The sequence below is a fragment of the Aotus nancymaae genome, unplaced genomic scaffold (assembly GCF_030222135.1).
Source record: "Aotus nancymaae isolate 86718 unplaced genomic scaffold, 86718_ANA_hifiasm-v0.15.2.pri h1tg000019l, whole genome shotgun sequence".
Taxonomy (NCBI): Eukaryota; Metazoa; Chordata; class Mammalia; order Primates; family Aotidae; genus Aotus; species Aotus nancymaae.
The window spans coordinates 52729327-52755340 of NW_026988431.1; the positions used below are offsets into that span (position 1 = coordinate 52729327).

Sequence of the window (26014 nt, forward strand, 5' to 3'; positions counted from 1 at the left end):
TCCTGGGCTCAGGTCATCCTCCCACCTCAGCCATTCAAGTAGCTGGGACTGTAGGCCTTTGTCACCATGCTTGGCTGAGTTTTGCATTTTTTTGTATAGATGGGGTTTTGCCTTGTTGCCCAGCCTTTAACTGTTGGACTCACATGATATGCCCACCTCAGCCTCTCAAAGTGCTGGGGTTACAGGCATGAGTTGCCACATTCAGCCTTAATAGTTGTTTAATCTGAATAAATAGATGAATGAATTTTTATATAATGGAATGTAATAAGTAATATACATAATGTATCTATTGATTAAATACTGCAGTTTGAAAATATTGCTTACATTTATATTATTTTTTAATGTTTAAGGATGTATAAGTTTTGATGTGTTATTTTGAGAAATTATGCCATAAAAAAAGGAAATAAATTAGAAATAGTCATTAATAGCAAAGAGGGCTACAATGTATTTTCTGGTATAATTCAACTGGAATCTTAGATTATGATTTTAGACTAAAATTTCTTAAACATTTTATTAGCCCCAACTCATGCTCTAATAAACAAACCTTTATAAGCCATGCATTACTCTTTAGAATTCTGGTGACTAATTCTTTCTCTAGGTCAAAAGTTGATGGAAAGTTCTGGTTTTCCCTCTCTGTAATAATAACGGTCTTTCAGGTAGTGGTAGATGACCATGGCTAGCTAATTGAATGTTTTATATTAATAAAATTAAACTCTGTATCACAGAAATATTTTTAAAAAACTAATTGTAGTGTAAGTATTAACTGTTGTTAGGGCTGTAAAGGAACAAAAGGCTCTGTCTGTTACAGATCTATTTCTCCACGTACTTTATGGTACATCATGTTGTTTCTTTTCTCTCTTGGCTGAAGCTCATATTAAATTGACTAGTTAGGCTTCTTTGTTGTTTCTCCCTTCATCTTCACATTTTTTAAATGATTTCTTCCCACCTAATTTTTTCTCACAGATTTCATTTCTTTAGTGACTGGTCTTTCAGTCCATCTGTGTCTTCATTGTCAGCATACTTAGTTACAGCTTTCTCTTTAGTTGTCTATATGTGGCTTTCATTCAACAATTATTGCCCACAAGATTTACTCATTTTGTTTTTGTTGTTGTTGTTTTTCTTTTCTTTGGAAGAGCTGAATTTATGCACTTATCTTTATCTTTTTGACAAACGGAATAAAAACAACTAACACTATTTGCAATGCCAACCCACTTAAATAAGATACTACTATAAACTAAATTCTCATTTTCCCCCACAAGAAGTGATTTATGCCAATAATTACCTCCTGCATATGCCAATAATGAATTATTTTCTCATGTTTTTAGCTCATAATAAAGTAATTATGTGCTAAGTAAATTATTGCTTCATAGTATAATTCTACTAATTTGCAAGATTCGTTTAAGAAGCAAGTGTATACTGCCAGAAAAATAAAGTTTAGAATGTGCAAAAAATCACTTTGTGTTCTGAAAATAAGTTTATCTAAAATCTAAAGAATTATTTCAGGTTAAGCTGTGGCCAAATGTATCATTCTGTGGTATATCTGCATGTGCAACATCATAAGGAGAGTTAGAAATAGTTTGAATTGTAGTTTTTAATGAAATTGGAACTTGAAAAGATAATGCTAAGATTTTAGTATGTTTATGTATTTTGATTGTCCAATATAGATCTACAATGAACATTTTAGGTTAAGAAAAAAACCTGGAGAGTAGTAACTATGTGGGACTGTAATAACAACAATTTAGTTTAGTGTTGTAGTAAGTGGAAGTCATTTTCAAAAAGAGAACACACTGAGGACTTTCGTGGTAGCCACACTTAGAGCAGAAGTATAAGATAATAATGGTGAATTCTAATGCTATGACTTTGGAGAGAAATGGGAGGGGCCTGACTTTTCAATAGAAGCAGCTGGTGCATAGTTTTACCAGCACAAGTAGAAGTCCAAAGACATGTTAGCATCCTGGTTCTGCCACTTATGATGTATGGGACCTTGGGCAATATTCTTTATTTGATTGTCATTGACCTCGTTCATAAAAATGGTACTAACGGTACCTCTCAGGTATGTGTAATGAACAAAAGTAGTGGGAAATGTAAAAACATTTGTAAATTGGAAAATATGTTTACAAATGTGAGATAAAATGATCACAACAGTATTCAGTGACTTAGTAAAACTCAAGGAAAATTTTTGTAAACCTGAAGGATGATAAAATGGCAGTAGCATCAAGAAAAGAATAGGAAAGTAGGAAATGGCATGGGGATTTTAAATTTGGGGTAGGGGTGTGTTCAATTTCGGCAGGCTACTATGACTGAAGATGTCCTGTAGGAACATAGCAGTTTCGCATATGAGACTTTCTGATGAAATTTTAAGTGTTTTGACCTAGAATTTATTTTTATTATAGATCACAGAGTATATTAGTCAGTGAGACACTGAATATACAAGATGAGATCTTATGCTATAGTAGTAGGAACAGAAAAAGAAAGAAAGAGCAAATACTTTTCACTATAAATGCTTTCTATAAAGAAAATAGAAAATGTTAGAAGATAACGGCCGGGCGCAGTGGCTCACACCTATAATCCCCACACTTGGGGAGGCCAAGATGGGTGAATCAAGAGGTCAAGAGGTCAAGACCATCCTGGTCAACATGATAAAACCCCATCTCGCCGGGCACGGTGGCTCACGCCTGTAATCCCAACACTTTGGGAGGCCGAGGCGGGCGGATCACGAGGTCAAAAGATCGAGACCATCCTGGCCCTGGTGAAACCCCGTCTCTACTAAAAATACAAAAATTAGCCAGGCGTGGTGGCACATCCCTGTGGTCCCAGCTACTTGGGAGCCTGAGGCAGAATAATCACTTGAATCCAGAAGGTGGAGGTTGCAGTGAGCCGATACTGCGCCACTGCACTCCAGCCTGGCAAGAGAGCAAGACTCCATCTCAAAAAAAAAAAAAAAACCCATCTCTACTAAAAATACAAAAATTTTAAACCCATCTCTACTAAAAATTAGCTAGGCATGGTGGCATGCACCTGTAGTCTCAGCTACTCAGGAGGCTGAGGCAGGAGAATTGCCTGAACTCAGGAGGCGGAGGTTGTGGTGAGCCGAGATCGTGCCATTGCACTCCAGCCTGAGTAACAAGAGCGAAACTCCGTCTGAAAAAAAAAGAAGATAGCAAGGAAGTTTGTAGTTAGGATGGGAATGGGAGAGGAATGGAAATCTGTGGTCTGAGAAGACCTCTCTGAGTATGATATTTAAGCTGCCAAATAAAGGATGAGAAGGAGCCAGCCATGTGAAAGTCTAAGAGAGGGAAATTCTGAATGGAGAGAACAAAGGGTCACATCTATTCATCATTTTGCTCTTAGCACCCTGGAATGGGCAGAAAGCCATCATCATCATTGTTTTTTATGATTACAATATGTACAACAAATGTGAAATAGAATCCTGGCACATTTTAGGTGCTTCCTAAATAAATGTTCTTTTTTTTTTCCTTTTAAAGACAGCTTGCTACACTTTTGAAGTTCGTTCTTCCTCTGTCTCTGTCTCTGTCTCTCTTTTGTTTCTTTCTCTTCCTTTCCTTTCCTTTTCTTCTTTTCTTTTCTTTCTTCAAAGGGTCTCACTTTGTTTCCTGTGCTAAAGTGCAGTAGTACAATTTCAGCTCACTGCAGCCTTGACCTTCCAGGGTAATGTGATCCTTCCATCTCAGTCTTCTGAGTATATGGGATTACAGGTATGCACCACCATGCCCAGCTAACTTATGTGTCTTTTGCACAGATAGGGTTTGACCACTTTTCCCAGGCTGTTTTCAAACTAGTAGACTCAAGCGATCCACCCACCTTGGCCTCCCAAATTCTTAAGATTAAAGGTGTGATCCACTGCCCCTGGCTTGATGGATGCAGCCAATCACCATGGCATGTATATGCCTATGTAACAAACCTGCATGTTCTGCACATATACCCCAGAACTTAAAGTAAAATAAAAAAAAAAATAAAATAGTTGCACAGTTGATCACATCTTCACTTGCTTTTATTTAAATGTAATATAAATTTTATTACTACATTATTCTATTGAACCATTTTTTTCCTATCAGTAAAGATTTTATCAAAAAACATGTAGGTTTTTTCAAGTCTTTGTTTACCTAAATGAAGCATCTTCTATGGTGTTCTGTTGATGCTCAATATGACATATTCCAAGTTTTCTATCATATATATCTGAAGACTGAAATATTTATATGAGGATATTTAAATTTAACATTGTATTACACTAATATATTTATGTTACATATTTTTAATATATGTGCGTGTGTGTGTGTGTATATAAGTTTTTGAGATGCAGTCTTGCTCTTTCACCCAGGCTGGAGTGCAGTGGCATGATCTCTGCTCACTGCAACCTCCACCTCCTGAGTTTAAGCAATTCTCTTGCCTAATCTTCCCAAATAGATGGGACTACAGGTACGCACTACCAATCCAGGCTAATTTTTTTTTTTATTTTTAGTAGAGACACAGTATCACCATATTGGTCAGGCTGCTCTCAAACTCCTGACCTCAGGTGATCCACCCACCTCGGCTTGCCAAAGTGCTGAAATTACAAACATGAGCCAATGCACCTGGTTTCTCTCTCTCTCCTCTCTCTCTTCTCTCTCTCTATATATATTAAAAAACATATAATTTTATGTTTTTTACATATATGTTTATATATAAAACATGTTTTATGTTTTATGTTATATGTTTTATATATTTTTATATGTTATATATATGTCTGTTTTATATATATGTATGTTATATATATATATATTTTTTTTTTTTTGAGACAGAGTCTTGCTCTGTTGCCATGCGCCAGGCTGGGGTACAGTGGCACAATCTAGGCTCACTGCAACCTCCACCTCCTGGGTTCAAGCAACTCTTCTGCCTCAGTCTCCCAAGGAGCTGGATCTACAGGCATGCACCACCACTCCCAGCTAATTTTTGTATTTTTTAAGAGACGGGGTTTCACCATGTTGGCCAGGATTGTCTCTATCTCTTGACCTTGTGATATGCCCAGCCTCCCAAAGTGCTGGGATTACAGGCATGAGACACCATGCTCAGCTGCCAATACCTATTTTTAAAAGGTTTTCTTGTTTTTGATGGAGATTGCAAAGTAGACTAAGGTACTTTGAAGCTAGTTCCTGACTGAGGTGTGCACATGCTAGTATTTTGTCTGTGAATTTGTTTCCTTTGGACTGCCATGCTTGGATAAGCAAGTCAGTGGGCATATGAAGATAACAGATGAGGCTGATCTAGAAAGTGTACATGACATTCTCTACTGAAATGCTTTGGTTTTCAGTACATGCTTCTCCTCTTATTTTTTAAGTCAAATTAGTTTTAAAATACAAAATTGAAATTTCAGGGGAGACAGAGTCTTGCTCTGTTGCCTACTGGAGTGCAGTGGCATGATCTTGGCTCACTACAGTCTCCACCTCCCAGGCTCAAGTAATCCTCCCACATCAGCCTCCCAAGTAGCTAGGACTACAGGCACACACCACAATGACTAACTCATTTTGGTATTTTTTTAATATAGAGAGATAGGTTCTCATTATGTTGCCCAAGCCCGTCTTGAACTCCAAGCTCAAGGAATCCACCTACCTTGGTTTTGCAAAGGGCTAGGAGTGTAAGAGTGAACCACCAAGTTTGGGTAAACTGAGATTTATTTAAGTAAATTGATTAGTCCTGAGTTGTGGTGGTGCACATTGGTTATCTCAACACTTTTGGAGGCAGAAGTAAAAGGATTACTTAAGACCAGGAGTTTGGGCCAGGTGCAGTGGCTCACACCTGTAATCCCAGCATTTTGGGAGGCCAAGGGGGGTGGATCATGAGGTCAAGAAATTGAGACCATCCTGGCCAACATGGTGAAACCCCATCTCTAATAAAATACAAAAAAAAAAAAAAAAATTAGCTGGGTATGGTGGCATATGCCTGTAGTCCCAGCTACTCAGGAGGCTGAGGTTGGAGAATTGCTTGAACCCAGGAGGCAGAGGTTGCAGTGAGCTGAGATCATACCACTGCATTCCAGCCTGGCACCTGGTGACAGAGCAAGACTCTGTCTCCAAAAAAAACCCCACAACAACAGGAGTTTGAGGCCAGCCTGGGCAATATAGTGAGACCTTGACTCTACAAAAATAACAGTAAAAAAGTAGCCTAGCATGATGGCACACAGCTGTAGTTTCAGCTACTCAGGAAGTTGAGGTGGGAGGATTGCTTGAGGTCAGGTGGTTGAGACTGCAGTGAGCCATAATCTTGCCACTACATTCCAGCCCTCGGTGACAGAGACCCTGTTTCAAAAAAAGAAAAAAATTGATAAGAAAGTCTTTATGCAACTCATTATAATTTTTTAAATGGAAACTCATGCTTGATATTACCTCAGCAGTGTGTCCTTGACAAAGTGTCAGAGCCTTTACCTGGACCTGCCAATGGAAAAACGAAACAAAAAACACAGTATGGTCAATGTAAAAGAAGGTAAGAATACTATTTTATTTAAAAAGTCATTTGATGGAATTAAAAAATATATATGAGCACTAATATATTCAAATAGCTAAAGAAAATGTTCTATTAAATGTATAGTAAGTAAAGGAGAAGTAAAATGGTGAGAAGTTGTATGTCTAATCAGGGGTGAGCAGTTGAGTCTATTTATTGAGAGTACCACTCAAGGAGCTGAATTATTAGTTCCCATTTTAAGATACTAAGATCTGAAGAAAATCAGGAAAGAGGGAAGATGAAATGAATAAAAGAAAGAATGAGGAGGGCAGAGTGTACATGGAATAAATGAAGAAACAGTATGCGGGAGTGTGTAAAGGAGGGCAGTAAAGTCACATTGATTTGTAGAAGGAAGAGCAGGGTGATAGAAATAGGAAAGAAGGTCATGTCAGCTTCCAGCACCAAAATGTGTCAGAGAATTAGAGTAACATCTTCCTGCCCTTGCTCTCATTCTCACTATTAGAGAGGCATTAAGGATTGAGGTACCTCACCATACAGTCCTTTGTTGTATTTACCATAGATGAATATCACCATAAATGGTCAGCCATGTATGGCCATAATTTAGTTTTATAGAAAATGTTATAACTCCGTCGTATAGTATCATATAGGACAAATTAACATAATTGAATAGTGTCATGTGATTTATGGAGAGGAAGTTAGAGAAGGTATAGCCTGATTAAAAGTGTATTAGAAACATCATGGCTTATAATGCAGAATTAAATTCAGGGTCTTAATAGGGAAGAAACAGGCTAAGTTCCAGATGGGCAATTAAGGTAAACAACTGTGGAAGCACATTAGTGTAGAACAGGGCATCCAAATTTCCATGAATTAGTTGAGGAGCTTCTGGAAAATGGACATTTTCTCATTCGGCATGTGTGGGATTCTGCCCTTCTCAGGAGTACTCAGGTAGTGTTGGTGCTGTTCCTTGGACAGAGCTAAGAATAACAAGGAAATAGCCTTCCTTAGAGAAATCTGGAAAAAGAACCGTTGGACAGCAATTTTAAAAAATAACAGAATCAAGGGAAGGCATTAATCTCCTTCTATTTCTGAAGTAGGATTCTAGCCACAGAGGAAGCCGAATGAGATGAAAACAGAAATTGTTGGTGTATACTACTGCAGAATACAGATGAAAAAAGTGGTTGCAATTTATCCATAAAAAGCAGTTAGGAAAAGAAGCATCAGGATGACAGATCTAAAGATTACTTTTGCAAAGGAAGAGGGATTGGGAAAGGGCAAGGAAGGGGGAAGAAAAGAAAGCTTGTTGGGGGACTTTGGAGTTAAAACCAAGGAAGCTTGAGACACCTCACTTCCAGTTCCTTGGGCATATGCCCAGTCTAACTAAATCAGTTATTGCTGTGGACAGTACTGGAGGCAGGAGCGAATGCTAGAATTAGGGTAAACCATGGCAGCTAATTTCTCTTCATAAGTGTCAGGTCTCAGAGCAAGAAGTTTCATTGACATGAGGGAATAAGATGTGATTAAGTTGCATTTTGGCTAATTTTGAGGGGGGGTCAGCCAGTTCTTTGATATGATAGCTGTTTTATAAAAGTCATTTACAGAGTAAAATTACATGCCAAACTTAGCTAATTTTAGGAGTCACATTATAAAATTCATTCTGTGACTACCAAAATTGTCATTTTCTAAGAATATTGCACTGATCTTGAAATATAAACATTTATTCTTTTCTATCAAGACTGTGGCAATTCAGTTTTCTCTTTTGATAAATATTTTGATATTGAAAGCTTATTCTTTTTTTTTTTTTTTTTTTTTTTTTTTTTTTTTTTTTGAGACGGAGTTTCGCTCTTGTTACCCAGGCTGGAGTGCAGTGGCGCGATCTCGGCTCATCGCAACCTAATTGTCTCCTGGGTTCAAGCAATTCTCCTGCCTCAGCCTACCGAGTAGCACCATGCCCAGCTAATTTTTGTATTTTTAGTAGAGGTGGGGTTTCACCATGTTGACCAGGATGGTCTCAATCTCTTGACCTCATGATCCACCCGTCTAGGCCTCCCAAAGTGCTGAGATTATAGTCGTGAGCCACCGCGCCCAGCCTGAAAGCTTATTCTATATGGTTTATTTGATGTGTTTTAAGTCTTGCATTGAGTGGATCAAGGAAATCTTAAGGCCAAACGAGAGGATATGAGAAATGTAGGTGCTTCAGTAGCCACATGGGCATGGGAAAATGAGAATTTTGAGAAACTGTTATTTCATAAGTGTGTATCATAGCTGATCAATTTAGAACACTTTCTTTGATGAGAGGTGAATCACACATTCACCTGAACTGGCATCCCAGCTGTGTATTTCCTAAGTGCCAGAACAAGGGGAAGCACATGATAAATATTTGTGGTGTTCTGGCATCAACGCCTCTGACGTTTGAAGTTTAAATACTCTGGAGCATTCACCATCAGCCTTGACATTGATTCTCTGTTATAATTTGCTCCACTGTTTAATGGTCCCTTGTATCCTTATCAGCCCGACGTGTTCACATTAATATCCATACTCTTCTATTTTAGTTATAGGCATTTGAAACAATCTTACTTTGAAAAATAAACTTTGTGATTTAGGGATCCTATCTTCCTATTTTACTCAGTATATTACCATCACATTGCTGTCCTAGGCAATAAAAAGAAGAAAGTAATTATTTTCATAGCCAGGCATGAGGACTCAGCTTGATACTTTCACTGCATAAATGTTTGGTTGGCCCAGTCATACCTACATATAATTGATGACATGTCCCCTTTGCTTTGTAGGGCCTCCTGAATAACATCCTTCCTTGAAGATAATTATATATATTTATTTTTAATTACTAACTTTATATTGTATAAAAAATATATGATTTATTCGTTATTTTCTTTAAAAACCCATTCAGCCTACCACTGAAATGGAAGATCCTGTTGAGAGAGAAGATATACAAAGAAAAAATGTACAGACATCGAGAGCAGGTACATTTTCAATATAAATGGAATGCTGGAAATAAGTACACTAAATGATTGGAAGTACTCACATTCTTCTTACCCCTAATTCTTTTTATTCTAAATTGAATGGAAGGCATTGACATAAATTTTATTGTTAGTGTCCATAGTTCAATAAAAATAAATTTAGAAGAAAACAAGATTTTAAAAATAGGAGTTTTAACTCAGATGTTTCTATTTTAATATTTTGAATAGCATAACATTTCCAATATGAAATTTTTATACTTGTCAGGGATTGAAAGCAGTGAATTTTGAGACTCTGAGATGTTTCCCGTGTCTTATGTGCTAGTTGGAGTTCTGGTATCTACCTAAAGGAATGCTTTACTTAGATGTCAGTTTCTGTCTTTAAAGAATTCCTGTTAATATTACACTGATAATCTAAAGCCAATGAGATGTTCTAATGAGCAGACTATGTATGCATGTGTGTGTATGGGTGTGTTTGTGACATCTTTGATTATTAAGAACTAGGAAAGTATTCATTCATAACTGGAAGACAGTCTTTTAAAATGGTGGTTTTGAGACTTTTTTTGGTATAAAAGTCTTTCAAAAAAATAATTGCATAGAGGCGACCAACATCATGAACATCATTGAGGCTACCAACATCACTGGCTGTCTTCCATTTCAGTACCCTTTTGAAATCCTTACCCATATTGTGATGCTCAGAAATACTATGCAGAATTTTTATTTGTGTCCTAAAATGGAAGGTGAGTGATTCTACACTTTACATATCTTTCTGCCACTTTCTTTTGCGTACTTTCTATTATATTTTCCAGATGTATTCACACTGATATGATTAGCTCTGGTTTAATTCATTTTACACTTTTTATTGTATTCCCTTATACCACTCTAGCACATTTAATTACTCTCTCCTGTTGCTGATAAATGAAGAAAGAAAAAGAAAAATAGGCTGGGCATGGTGGCTCACATCTGTGATCCCAGCATTTTGGGAGGCTGAGGCGAGTGGATCAAAAGGTCAGGAGATCAAGACCAACCTGGCCAAAATGGTGAAACCTCATCTTTATTAAAATATAAAAAATTATCTGGGCGTGGTGACTCATGCCTGTAGTCCCAGCTATACAGGAGGCTGAGACAGAAATCACTTGAACCCAGGAGGCAGAGGTTGCAGTGAGCCAAAATTGTGCCACTGCACTCCAGTCTGGTAACAGAGCAAGACTCTGTCTCAAACAAAAAAAGAAAAGGAAAAATAATGTCAGATTAAAAGGGCTTTTGTTTAATCAGTTTGTATCTGTGAATATTTACTATATGAGAGTTTAAGGCTGAGAAGTTCAGAATGCAGGCATGCACCAACATGTTTTACAAATGCCTTTAGAATTATGACTCATGAGCCTTTAGTCTATGAAGTTATGACAATTCATTTCTCTAAAGAAGTTTACTGTTCTCTAAAAAAAAAAAAAAAAAAAAACTGAAAATAGCAAATGACATCTTATTTGACCTTAGACATCCTCAAATGAAACTGCAACTTATGTCAAAATTCAGAATGAAAGTTTTGAACAATATGTATAGTTTGTGAATGTCTTGTGATCATGAGCCCTTGATGATGAAATGGCCTTTCAAATTTTACTTTTGCATTTTTTGCTCTTTTTCCAGACTTGTCTTACAAAAGCTTAAATTCAAGTTTTATTTCTACAGAAAGCAGGAATACAATTTTTTAATATTTAATATTTAATATCTGTCCTGTCTCATGGCACAGAGAACTCTTCAGGTCCAATGTGGACCTAGACTTATTTTTACATGGGAACAATTAGGTTTGTTTCTTTGTTGTTGTTGTTGTTGTTGAGACAGAGTCTTGTTCTATGATGTGGTTCAGAGTAGATAAGCTGTTAAAGCAGTAATCTCTCCACTGGTTCTTTCTGTGGGGGATAAAATGACAGGTGATTTGGGCCTTGTTATATGTAGGGCAGAGCACATAGCTACAACTTAGTAAAACACCCAGCACCTTCCCCAAGATTATTAGCCAGAGTAACACATTAATATCTCTTGAGCTTTTCTCCACTGGCAGCTGGAAAGTTTTTGCAAGAATCCGTTTCTGAATGTGGTCTCTTAAAATATACGGTATGGTTCTCACCCTTTTTCCTGTGATGATGTGAAGTGATACAATGCCTGTGTAATGAGATGAAGTGAGGTGAATGATGTAGGCATTGTCATGTAGTGTTAGGCCACTATTCACCCCCTGACTCTTAAGTCAGAAAAAGACTATCAGCTTTGAGTGTTTCTGGACCTTCAGGACTTAATGATGTTGATGGCTGGATGCAGGAGGAGATCATGTTGATGACTAATGGCTGGACAGCACATGCAGTGTGAATGCACTGGACTAAGGAATGATTCACATCCTGGGATGGATAGAGGGCAGGAGCTCAAGATTTCATTGTACTTCTCAGACTGGCACACTAACACTTATGACTTGTTTATTTCTGGAGTTTTCAATGTAATATGTTTGGAATACAGTTAACTGTTAGTAGCCATAACCACATAATTCAAAACTGAAGATGTAAAACCTGTTTGGACTTTGACTCATTTCTTGGTGTACAATTCTTAAACTCCTTAGAATTTCCAAAGTGATGACTTTTGGCATGCTAATGATTGATGGCTGGAAGCTCCTAGGTCGATTCAGGATGGGAACTGGTCACCATCCTGAAGACATGACTGATTAGAGGGTTGAGATCCTTTGTCTCACTCTGCAAACTCTGGGGAGGACAGAAGGGCTGAAGGTTGTCAGTCACCAACAGCCAGTGATTGATTAGTGATGCCTATGTACTGAAGCTTTCATAAAGACCCAAAGGGACTGGGTTTGGAGAGCTTCCAAATCACTGAATACATGGAGGTTCCTGGAGAGTGGTGTGTCCTGGGAGGGCTTGGAAATCTCTGTGCCACTAGCCCCATACTTTGAACTATGCATCTCTTCATCTGTACCTTTTGTAATGTCATCCATAGTATGCTGGTGTGTTTCCCTGAGTACTTTGAGCCATTCCAGCAATTCAATTTAACCCAAAGAAGGAATCCTGGGAACCCCAATTTGAAGCAGATTGGTCAGAAGTTCTGGAGTTTCAGACTTAGGACTGATGTAGAGAGGCAGTCTCATGGTACTGAGCCCTTTACCTGTGGAATCTGATGCTATCTGCAGACAGTGTGAGAAGAGAATTAGAGGACACCCAGTGTGTGTCATCTGCAGAAGTGACTGCTTCTTCTTGTTGTTGGGGAAAACCTCTCCACACATTTGGTCACAGAAGCCTTCTTTGTTGATGATTATTGCTGTGGTGTGAGAGCAGAGAAAAACATGGCAAGTGTGTCTTTTCCACACATATAGTGGATAAGGGGTACTACTGTTTACTGTTTTAACTGCCCCCCTCATATTTTGGTCCAGAAATCATGCTGTTTGACACTGGTCACTCATTCCATCTGTTCTGCTAACAATACCATTTTTAGCCAATTTCATAGGGTTTGGCTAGTATGACTTGTATACTGCAGCAGTTCACTTGTAGATATCAAATTTTGATAAATTTATTCTTTGCATTTAATAAATACAAAATAAGGGAAGTAAGAGTTCTTACTGCATTAATTACATACCAATAGGTATAATTTATATTAATTCTAATAAGGTCCCAGGTATGCTCTCAAATAAATGCTTTGAAACAAAGCATCAGTCCTATACTTTAAAGAAAAATGATGTCACAACTAAATCATGTACACAACTGTGCATACTTTTTTTTTTTATGCAGGTGGAGTCTTGCAAGGTTTCCTAAAGCCTCCAACTTCTGGATTTCTCAAGTGATCCTCCTTCCTCAGCCTCCCATCCATAGTTGAAATTACAGGCATGCATCACTGTACTTTCTTATGGTTTTAATATTCTATACATTATTGATTTAAAATGCATTTTACCTTTTCCTTTAATAGATTCTGGGAGTTCTGATTAATCTGCAGTCAGGTAGGATTTTACAGATTTAAAAAATTATGTTAACTAAGAAAATATAGATGGAAGAAACTAATATCTGTTGAGTGTTGTATTCTGGGCTAACCACCCTATTATGTGCTATGCATTTATCTCATAAAGCCTTCACAACATCTGTGTTCTTATAACCTACTGTTTTTATTAAATAGGCAACTGTGGTTTAGAGAGGTTGATTAATTAGATCATGATCCCATAGTTCACAAAGTAGCTGACCCACAGTTTGACCATCAGGCTATCTGGCTTTCAAATCATTTCTCTTACTCCTCAGTACAGATTAATAGAGATATCTGTGCAGCACTTTGATCAATGTATAGGTCTGAATAAGATTAGATTAATTTTAATGTCTAAATGAATGAGTTTAAATAAGTTAAACTCTCATTTTAGATTACTGTTAGAAATGAGGTTAGTCCTTGAGTTTGTCCTAATAAATCTGACAATTTTTGTGGTAACCAGCATTTTTTTTTTTTTTTTTTAAATTAACCATCAAAGCCTTTAGGGCAGAGTAAAGGTTTGGCCATAGGACTGGAAGTTTTACAAAACCAAGATTTGGCAAGTCTTGGAGAGAAATTATTTAACTTCCCAGTTTTGATTTCCTTTTAGGCTAGTATTTCTGCCTACTTCCATAATGCTTTTTTATTTATTTTTTTCTTTTTCCATAACTTTTCTTCCTTGGTGTTTCTTCCATTATATTTTCAAATTCTGCTGGCTATGTATTCCCAATTTTCCTATACACAGAACCAAAAGCACATAGATTACAGGTATTTAAGGAATCTTAGGACTAATCAAAGTATCTTCTAGTACTTCAATTTGTGTTGAATGTTCTGGTCAAATGATTTTCCAGATAGACAACTTGAGACTCAAAGAGATAAGGATGTTTATTTTTGGACATAAGACATGGTAGAAATGAGATTTGAACTTGTTTAAAGCCCAATACTCTTCCTTCTTTTTTTATTCCATTGGCAGGTTTTTTTGTTTGTTTTTTGTTTTTTGTTTTTGTGCTCGTTGTTTTTTGAGACACAGTTTCACTCCTGTTGCCAGACTGGAGTGCAATAGCACAATCTCGGCTCACCACAAACTTTGCCTCCTGGCTTCAAGCGATTCTCCTGCCTCAGCCTCCTGAGTATCTGGGATTACAAACATGCACCACCATGCCCAGATAATTTTGTACTTTTTAGTAGAGACGGGGTTTCTCCATGTTGGTCAGGCTGGTCTCGAACTGACCTCAGGTGATCTGCCTGCCTCGGCCTCCCAAAGTGCTGGGATTACAGGTGTGAAGCACCATGCCCGGCCTGGCATGTGTTTTAATAATACAAAGTGGGAGTGGGTCTGGTGCACCCAGTGGATAGAATGAGAAGGGAATTAGCTGGTGAACCCAATGAAAATGGCTAAGAATGGAATGAGCAGGGGAAGGCCAAGTTTGAAGAGAAACGACACTGGATATGGATTATTCAATAAGAGATTAGAATATTGGGATTTATGACAAGTCTGATAAATTATAAAGATGAAGGACACAAGATACTGTGAATTAACTACAAAGGCACATTAAAATAGAGGGTTCGAGGAAGCTCTAAACAGATTGCTGTGCTCTTTTTAAATCAAGAATTGACAAATGATTTTTGCTGTAATATGCTAAAACATTTGGAGACACTGGGAGGAGTCTCTACAGCAGACAGAAATGTGGTATCATCTAATTCCATCCTGACTTACAGAGGGGTGGCTCAGAGCCCCTTGAGTACTGATGGGCTGGAGATTGCTGAACTACAAAGATCTGTGGACCAGGGCAGGTGTCTCATCTCCACCTCTCTTCCCAAATCACTGATGTCCTTTCCATAGCCATGCAGGCTGGGTCAGGGGCATCATTGGCTGTCAAATCAGTCACGAAGTTCAGCTGGGTAGTTGGAGGTGTGTCTGTGCTGGTAGTTAGTCAAGACTCCAGTTAGGTTGTTATTCAGGAGGAGGGATATAAAGCACTCCCATTCCTGGTCATTTGAGGCCATCTTTTCAGGAATCTGTACTTTCATAGACTGAAGATTTGAAGATTATTGGAAACTGCCATGGAGCCCTGCATAAGTAGAATCTGGAAGTGGGAACCCATAGGAAGAAAGATATTTAGATAGTACTTAGGGGAATAGAGGTACAACTGCCAGGACGCTGTTCTTCCAGCAGTCTCTCTCATTGGATATCTGAGTGCCTATGAAGGTTTTTAAGGGCACTATGAAGGTTTTAGTTGATGTGGACCTGAATAAGGTAGGACCTGTAGAGTGAAAATAATTGGATTTTGAAAATTGTTGTTTTAATCTTTCTGGGAAGAGTATCCTCAATAAGAAAATACACCTTTGTTATTAGACTTTTGTACATTTAGCTCTCATACATTTCAAATACAGCAGGGGATTCTCTGCACTCTTTTAGGACAAAGGAAAGCATTGGGACCTTCTTAAGTGGTTTTCATGCTGAGGAATCAAGACTGCCATTTTGAAGTGACACAGATTAGTCTTTTAACCAAAGATAGATAATGGACAAGGGACAGTGGATCTTTCTACCTTGTTTTAGGTCATAAGGTTCCTTCCAGTTTAGGTGACAGAAGTTATATCATCCATTAATTGAATTTCATGTTCTGCTTCAGGACAGATAATTTGTGAGGGTAAGTTATTGTCAAGCTCTGCCAATATATTAGCTGTCACCATTTGTTATGGAGCTCAAGGTCAGTTTTCATTGAATATTTTATTTATTTAGACAGCTGGAGGCAGAAATAGGTAACCAAAATTATTTTTAGAACAGAGGCCATATTTTAATTGTATCAAGAAATGTTATTTAATATACAGACGGCTGACTGATTTTTCCCAGATTGTGTTTTTGTTTTTTGAAGGAGGAAGCTGAACATGAACTGGCAGTTAAAAAATTACCAAAAAAAAAAAAAATCAACTTGCTCATTTTTATTTTATATTTTTGCACTGAAGCATTTTCCACTAAATGTGTGTGGATTCATGCCCTAAACCAGATGATGAAGACTTGACTTATTATGAAGGTAAAGTGGTCTCTTGCAAAATTTTCTCACTCATTCAACTTTTGCATAGTATTTACTTTAAAAATTTTTTAAATTTAGCAGTGGTTTATCTATCTTTTTTTATGTTGGTAATACAAAGTTGGAAGTTGGTCAGAGAAAACCATAGACATAGGGCTAATTGATTTAAAAATTTTATTTAATGTTGGTAACTAACAAAATATTGATGAGTACTGTGACAGGGTGTGGGCTGAACAAAATTAAACTGGAAGATACATAGCAACAGAAAAATCACATTAGGAAATGCTTTCCCCAATAGAGAAAATATGAAATTTGGTTAAGGTTTAATTATATAAATATTAATACTTTGACTTTTAAATCATACTAGTGTGACATCTATATTTTTGCCAGTATAAATCTTCAGTGGATTAAATTGCTTGTGGTAATGATGGAATCTCCCTGGCACCATTTAGTTGAAAAACTGTATAACAAATAGCATATAGATGTTTTTCTTGGACACTTATTATTTGTGTATTATATACTTGGTAGAATTGTTCCTCTACTTATATTATTGGTTCTGTAGTGAGAGTAAAATATTAAAAATTGTAGAAAAAATAGCTGGGTGTTGTGATATACACCTATAGTTCCAGCTACTTGGGAGTTTGAGGTTGCCTGAGCCCAGGAGTTTGAGAACCACCTGGGCAACATAACAAGGTTGCATCTGATACATTTATTTATTTTTAATAATTATACTAAGTTCTAGGTTACATATGCAGAACGTGCAGGTTACATAGGTATACACGTGCTACGGTGGTTTGCTACATCCATCCCTGTCATCTACATTAGATATTTCTCCTAATGTTATCCCTCCCCAATCCCTTCACCCCCTGCTATCCCCTTACCCCACTCTCCTCCTGACAGGCCCCGGTGTGTGATGTTCCCCTCCCTGTGTCCCTGTGTTCTTATTCTTATTGTTCAACACCCACTTATAAGTGAGAACATGCAGTGTTTGGTTTTATGTTCTTGTGTCAGTTTTCTGAGAATGGTTTCCAGTTAAATCCATATCCCTGCAAACAACATGAACTCATCCTTTTTTATGGCTGCATAGTATTCCATCGTGTATATGTCCCACATTTACTTTATCCAGTCTATCACTGATGGGCATTTGGGTTGGTTCCAAGTCTTTGCTATTGTAAACAGTGCCTCAATAAACGTGTGTGCATGTGTCTTTATAATAGAATGATTTACAATCCTTTGGGTATATACCCAGTAATGGGATAGCTGGGTCAAATGGTATTTCTAGTTCTATATCCTTGAGGAATTGCCACACTGTCTTCCACAGTGGCTGAACTAATTTACACTCCTGCCAACAGTGTAAATGTGTTCCTATTTCTCCACATCCTCTCTGGCGTCTGTTGTCTCCTGATTTTTTAATGATAGCCATTCTAACTGGCATGAGATGGTATCTCAATGTGATTTTGATTTGCATTTCTCTAATGACTAGTGATGATGAGCTTTTGTTCATGTTTGTTGGCTGCATAAATGTCTTCTTTTGAGAAGCACCTATTCATATCCTTTGCCCACTTTTTGATGGGGTTGTTTTTTCTTGTAAATTTGTTTGATTTCTTTCTAGATTCTGGATATTAGCCCTTTATCAGATGGGTAGATTGGAAAAAAATTTTCCCATTCTGTTGGTTGACAGTTCACGCTAATGATTATTTCTTTTGCTGTGCAGAAGCTCTTAAGTTTAATTAGATCCCACTTGTCTATTTTGGCTTTTGTTGCCATTGCTTTTGGTGTTTTAGTCATGAAGTTCTTGCCTATGCCTGTGTCCTGAATGGTATTGCCTAGATTTTCTTCTAGGGTTTTTACGGACCTTATATTTAAATCTTTAATCCAACTGGAGTTAATTTGTGTATAAGGTGTAAGGAAGGGATGCAGTTTCAGCTTTCTGTAGATGGTTAGCCAGTTTTCCCAACATCATGTATTAAATAGGGAATCCTTTCCCCGTTGCTTGTTTTTGTCAGGTTTGTCAAAGATCAGATGGTTGTAGATGTGTGGCATTACTTCTGAAGCTTCTCTTCTATTCCACTGGTCTATAATCTCTGTTTTGGTATCAGAACCATGCTGTTTTTATTATTCTAGCCTTGTAGTATAGTTTGAAGTCAGGTAGCATGATGCCTCTAGCTTTTTGTTGTTGTTGTTGTCATGGTTTGTTTTTTTGCTTAGGATTGTCTTGGCTATGCAGGCTCTCTTTTGATTATATATGAAGTTTAAGGTAGTTTTTCCAATTTTGTGAAGAAAGTCAATGGTAGCTTGATGGGTTAGCATTGAATGTATAAATTATTTGGGGCAGTATGGTCATTTTCACAATATTGATCTTCCTAACCATAAGCATGGAATGTTTTTCCAACTGTTTGTTTCCTCTCTTATTTGAGCAATGGTTTGTAATTTCATCCCTTGTTAGATGTATTCCTAGATATTTTACTCTCTTTATAGTAATTGTGAATGGGAGTCCACTCATGATTTGGCTGTCTGTTATTGATGTACAGGAATGCTTGTGACTTTTGCACATTGATTGTGTATTCTTAGACTTTGCTGAATTTATCAGTTTAAGGAGATTTTGGGCTGACACAATGGGGGTCTTCTAAATATACAATCATGTCATCTGCAAATAGAGACAATTTGACTTCCTCTTTGCCTAGTTGAATACCCTTTATTTCTTTTTCTTTCCTGATTTCCCCGACCAGAACTTCTAATACTATGTTGAGTAGGAGTGGTGAGACACACCATCCCTGTCTTGTGCCAGTTTTCAAAGGGAATGCTTCCAGTTTTTGCCTACACACTGTGTTATTGTCTGTGGGTTTATCATAAATAGCTCTTAAGATTCCTTCCATTAATACCTAGTTTTCTGAGAGTTTTTAGCATAATGAGCTGTTGAATTTTGTTGAAAGCATTCTCTGCATCTATTGAGATAATCATGGTTTTTGTCTGAGTTCTGTTTATGTGATGGATTATGTTTATAGATTTGCATATGTTGAACCAGCCTTGCATTTCGGGGATGAAGCTGACTTGATCATGATGGAGCTTCTTGATGTGCTGTTGGATTCAGTTTGCAAGTATTGTATTGAAGATTTTCCCATTAATGTTCATCATGGATATAGGCCTGAAATTTTCTTTTTCAGTTGTGTCTCTGCCAGGTTTTGGTATCAGGATGATGTTGGTTTCATAAATGAGTTAGGTAGGATTTGCTCTTTTTGTATTGTTTTGAATAGTTTCAGAAGGAAAGGTACCAGTTCCTCTTTTTACCTATGGTAAAATTCGGCTATGAACCCGTCTGGTCCTGGATTTTTGTTTGGTAGGCTATTAATTGCTGCCTCAATTTGAGACCTTGTTATTCATCTATTCAGGGATTTAACTTCTTCCTGGTTTAGTCTTGAGGGGTGTATATGTCCAGGAATTTATCCATATCATCTAGATTTACTGGTTTATTTGCAAGAAGTGTTTGTAGTTAATCTCTGATGGTAGTTGTTTGTATTTCTGTGGGATCAGTGGTGAGATCCCCTTTATCACTTTTTATTGCATCTATTCTTATTCCTTTTCTTTTTTATCATCAGTCTGACTAGTGGTCTATTTTGTTCATCCTTTCAAAAAACCACCTCCTGGGTTCATTGATTTTTTTTTTAAGGGTTTTTTGTGTCTCTATCATCTCCTTCAGTTCTGCTCTGAACTTAAGTTATTTCTTGTCTTCTGCTAGCTTTTGAATTTGTTTGATCTTGCTCCTCTAGTTCTTTTAATTATGACAATAGAGCAGATCTAAAAGAAAGTGTCCCAGCCTCATTCCCCCGCTACCACTTTTCATGGTTTTTTTTGTTGTTGTTTTTCTTTATCTGTATGCTTATTTTTTACTGTTAAAAATTCCATTCCCTATTTTTTAAAAAGCATAATCACATTTATTTTTTAAAATAAACTTTCGATTACTCCCATAAATGGAGAATTATTAACACTTGCCCAAAATAGATGATCTTTAAAAAATAAAACAGGAGCTCGAAACCCACTCTCCTTGTTACAAAGAGAGGCTAGCAGCTGTTAGGTACCAAAAGCAGGCTAGGACCCAATTGAGACTTTCTCAGGGACATAATCATAAGGACTACATCAGAAATGAAAAACAGGCCAGGTGCAATGGCTCACACCTGTAATCCTAGCATTTTGGGAGGGTGAGGGAAGATGAGCCCAGGAGTTCAAGGCCAGCCTGGCCAACAAGGTGAAATCCTGTGTCTAAAAAGACAAAAATTAGCTGGGCGTGGTAGTGAGTGTCTGTATCCCCGAGAAGCAGTGACCTTGGGTAAGTCACTAAACCTCTCTGGCCTCAGTTTCTGGTGCAGAAAATAGTACCTTTATGGTGTATTACAGACAAGCACTTTGCACAGTGGGTGCTCTGTAGGCTGCAGCCACCATCATCACTGAAGGAGAAAATCTCACCTGCCCTGTCTGTGCCTTGTCAGCCTCCATCAGCTTCGGCTTTCTGCAGCTCTGCAGTGCTGTTGTGGTGCCTACTGATGTCCCTGCTATAGGAGGAGGAGCTGCTGAGCTGTCTGGAGAAGGAAAGCACAGGGATGTCAATTGCACAGGCATACATGTAAGCATATATATGAACATGTGCACATGTGCAACCCCCACTGCCATGTCAGTCCCCAGGGTTACAGGTCCCCAGAGAAAGGGAATGTCTCAGACAGGAATGAGGCCTGCGGAAAACAATCTGTGATGATCTCTGGGGGTCTGCAAAAAGCCCATGACCACTGATATGCAAAAAGTGCATGCATTTTTTTTTAAAGAGCAATTCTAATTGATCTCAAAAGATAAAACAGAAAGGACACATCTATTATCTTTCAAACATGAAAAAGTTTTGAAATATGAAACGATAAAAAATAGGGCAAGGTACCTAGTTCTTTCAATTTTCTTGTTTTACAAAGGTGGTGGGTGTTGCGGTGGGATCTTGTCCTGGCTGCTCCTTCATGCAAGCATGTTACTCAGAAAGCACTTTTTGGCTGGGTGCGGTGGATCACCCCTGTAAACCTAGCACTTTGGGAGGCCAAGGCAGGCAGATCACTGGTGGCCAGGAGTTCAAGAACAGCCCAGCCAACATGGTGAAACCCTATATCTACTAAAAATACAAAAATTAGGCAGGCATGGTGGCAGGCACCTGTAGTCCCAACTACTAGGGAGGTTGAGGCAGTAGAATCGCTTGAACCCCGAGACAGAAGTTGCAGTGAGCCATGATTGTGTCACTGCATTCCAGCCTCAGCGACAGAGACCCTGTCTCAAAAGAAAAAAAAAAAGGACTTTCTGTACGTCAGTGGTCATTATCTTTATGCAGACACCAGAGAACATCACAGACTGCATTGCCCACAGTTTTGTGTTCAGTAGCTGAGTTGGTGCCACTGCACACTGAACTCCAGCCTGCACAACAGAGGGAGATTTCATCTCAAAAAAAAAGAAAAAAGAAATTATGGAGGCCATGCAAAACACAGATGTGGCTCTTTGCCATAGCACTTTCTATGCCTTCCTCTACCTACTTATCTCCTGAACAGGATTACAAGCTACCTGAGGTCGAGCCCCATGTGACTCATCACTGCACCCCCAAAACTGTGTCCCCTGAAAACACTTCCTGAAGGCCAAATAAACCTCGAGAACCTCCAGCACCTCCCCTCTTTGATCTAGGGCCAGGGGGTGGGTAACCTTTCCTTGCTAATGAGATCTGTGCAAAGGTCTTTGGTTAAGGCCAAGTGAGGTGGAAGTGGCCCTCAAATCCAAAAGCAAGTGTGGGTTTTCAGGGAGCAGCAGAGGGAAGAATCAGAACCAACTCTGGATGAAATATAGAATTCAGGTGGGGTGCTGGGGCTTCCTGCTTCATGACCTAGGGCTTCACAAATCCAAGCTAGCACCTCAGACTAAAATCTTACATCCTTCTGCACTCATGCACTGTCTGGAATCTCCCACTAGAATGCAGGCTGTGTAAGATGATAACAATGGCAAAAGCGACATGTACCAAGGCACAGTGCTAGGCCACATCATCTTTGCCCTCTTCTGACCCCTAGAGCAACTGCAAGTCCACCATCCTTTCTCAAATCCCAGGGTCCAGTATGTTTAGGCTCTGACATTGTCAATGTTTGTTGTTGTTCTTTTCCTGTTTTTTTGTTTTTGTTTTTTGAGACGGAGTCTCACTCTGTTGTCCAGGCTGGAGTGCCATGGCGCAATCTCAGCTCATTGCAACCTCTGCCTCCTGGGTTCAAATGATTCTCATGCCTCAGCCTTCTGAGTAGCTAGAATTTACAGGTGCCTGCCACCATGCCTGGCTAATCTTTCTATCTTTAGTAGAGACAGGGTTTCACCATGTTGGCCAGACTGGTCTTGAACTCCTGTCCTCAGGTGATCCACCTGCCTCAGCCACCAAAAGTGCTGGGATTACAGTTGTGAGCCACCATGGCCAGCCAACTTAGCTAGTTTTTAAAAGCATGGTTAACATACTGCATATGCTATAAATTCCCAGGGATCTAAGGAAGCCCTCTATAATCAAACATGAGAATACTTCCTTTTTTGTAGAGATGGGGTCTTGCTATGTTGCCCATGGTGGTCTCAAAATCCTGGCCTCAAGTGTTCCTCCTGCCACGACCTCCCGAAGTGCTGAGATTACAAGCATAAGCCTCCATTCCTGGCCTTGAGACAGTTTTATATCGAATGCTGCTTCACAAAGATTGAACCTTCCAGGCCCTCCCAAGTGACATAAACAAAGATCCACACCATGTAGGAAACTCGAGTGTCAGAAGCATGGGCAGATGGTGAAATCATGAGGCCTGTGTGAGTCAGGCTACCTCCCCCCACTTACCTCTGTAGTTGCTTCCCTGCACTGTCTATCACAGCATGCCATTCTCCATTTGCTTTGCTTCCTTCCCTGGACTGCTGATGCCCATGACCCCTGGCAAAAAGAGACAAAGGAGGGGAGGGGAGTTATATGAGTCAGATGCTAAAAGGGCAAGAAAAATTTGCCACTTCAGGGAGGAGACAGCGGAGCACCGGGCAGCCAGGATGCTCACAAAGTAGACCCGCTCTGCAAAGGCCATAAACAGGCTGTCCGGTTGAGGGGCAGGTGGTATCTGGAGTTCAGTCCCTTGGGGCAGGAACGGTGATTTGCAGCTGTGCAGAGAGCTCCATCCACTGAGGGGACATGGCCCAAGCCAGCATCCTGTACCAGCAGAGATGGGTAAAACCCAGCCCAGATAACAGTATCTCTGCTGTGTTAAGCTAACTTTCCCAGGACCAGGATGCAAGGAACTGCAGGAGGGAAATGGCATAGCCCCCTGGTTCCCAAGCACTGCAAGAAGAGGTGATATTCAAAATAGATAACCAGTTTGACAAGGGCATCATCCAACAGGCAGATGCCCAGGGACCCCTGTAGTGCCAGGAATTAACCCTTTGGTGCCCAGATCACAGAGCTCTCAAGAGTTCATTGTAAAAGGTACCTGGGGAACTGGCTGTTTCCACAGCAATAAGGAAGTATTTCAACATTTGAACAATTGAGGAACCTAGTTCTGCCAACAACCAGGTGAGCTTCAAAGTGGGCCCCTCCCCAGTTGAATCTTGATGAGACCCCAGCCCTGGCAGATGCCTTAGCTGCAGAATTAGGGAAGGACCCTGATAAGGACACCAAGGGACAGGACAGCTGGGTATCTCCCCTGATCCCAGGAAGAATCCACCTAGCATCAACAATAATCACCAGAACATCAACAACAACGACAGCCAACATTTATCAGGGTACTCAGGCACTGTACTGTGTTGAAACAGATCATATCTCTTTCCTGGTTCACAATACCTCAGTGATGATGATGACTACAGTCCCCACTCTGCACTGGCTGCCTCATTCTTTGGTGCCAGGAGAGAAAGCAACACAATGTAAGGCAAGAAAAGACTGACCCCAGAAGAGGTGGGAGAGGACCCAGGACAGAAGATACAAAAGGGATAAATATGAAGCTGGCAGCATGGTCAGGGTGACTGTGAACACATGCTCACGTGACACAAATAAAAGCAGAACTCAAAAATACAGGGTCTCACAGAAACAATCACAGGGAGACACAGACATGCCTGGAAGGGAAACAGGGGCTGCATATCATTCCTGGACTCAGGGAGGCACTCTGCACCAGGAATTCTCAATCTTGGTTGCAAATGAATCGCAGAGTTCGATAAATGAGCAGGTGGCAGTGGGGCATGGTGGCTAACACCTGTAATGCCAGCACTTTCAAGGCCAAAGCAGGAAGATCACTTGAGGCCAAGAGTTTGAGACCAGTCTGGCCAACGTGGCAGGCTAAGACATTTGTGCCAGGATGGAAACCAGTGCCTTCTGCTTCCTGCATTAAGCCTTGTAAGAAAACAAAAATGTGAGCTGAGCTAAATGGCACACATGGTGCCATAGTTGATCTCCATTATGGTGCTGCCTCCTCATATTATCACCAACTATTCACAAAGTGTGGATTGTCAGTGTCCTATGGACCACATGTCAAATGTGGTTAGACCACAGATATGGCATGGTCTAAACACACTCTAAAATTTACTTATTTTGGGCTGGGTATGGTGGCTCACACTGGTAATCCCAGAACTTTGGAAATCCAACGTAGGTGGATCACTTGAAGCCAGGAGCTCCAGACCAGTCTGGCCACCTGGCAAAACCCTGTCTTTGCTTTAAAAAAAAAAATTAGCTGGGCATGGTGATGCATGCCTATAATCCCAGCTACTCAGGAGGCTGAGACATGAGAATCCTTTGAACCTGGGAGGCAGAGGTTGCAGTGAGCCAAAATTGAGCCAATGCACTCTAGCCTGGGCAACAGAGCAAGACCCTGTCTCAAAAAAAGAAAAAATTAAAAGTAAGAATTTTTTAAAGTACACTTACTTTCTTTCCCCACTAGAATGTCAGCTCCAGGTGGGCTGCTGTATCCTCAGTACATAAAACAATGCACAGCAGGTGCTGAACAAATACTTGTCATCCACTGTAGGAAAAAAAAATCATACAGAAAGATATAAAAGTATATTGTCTTCTCTTCCATCAGTTCCTCTCCTCCAAAGTGAGTTTTGTGCATGCTTTTAGAAAAAAATGTATAAGCATATAGGCTTTTAAAAAATATTTTGGCAGACTTAAATGGGATCATACTCTACATAGAGTTCTCTTTTTGTAGTTAATAATATATCATCTGGGTTCATTCTGATCTTTTTTTTTTTTTTTCATTTTTTAGTTTTGGTTTTGAAATGGGTTCACGCTCTGTCCCCCAGGCTGGAATACAATAGTGTGATCACAGCTCACTACAGCCTTGAACTCCTGGGCTGAAATAGTCCTCCTGCTTTAGCTTCCCAAGTAGCTGGGACTGCAGTTGCACCACAGCCATGCCTGGCTTGCTTCATTTGTGTTCATGATACATGCTTGTCTGCATGTGGATGTGCCCTGCTGGAATTACCTTTCTCCCATTCATTGCAAAAACAGGTTGTTCCCTGTTTTTTACTATCATGATCCATGCTACACTGAGTATTCTGATGCCT

At 39.2% G+C, this 26014-nt stretch overlaps 1 long non-coding RNA gene across 3 annotated transcripts in view; it reads left to right on the plus strand.

Moving 5' to 3' along the window:
- LOC135275896 (uncharacterized) overlaps positions 1–20474 on the plus strand; it is a 45936-nt gene extending 25462 nt beyond the window's left edge. The window contains exons 3-4 of one of the 3 annotated variants that reach the window (XR_010343483.1): positions 6386–6477; positions 9362–20474. This is a non-coding gene — a long non-coding RNA (uncharacterized LOC135275896). Of the gene's footprint in view, positions 1–4697; positions 6478–9361 lie in introns of those variants that run through there. The other 2 variants (XR_010343484.1, XR_010343482.1) reach the window with 2 other exon arrangements.
- The last annotated feature ends 5540 nt before the right edge of the window (positions 20475–26014 follow it).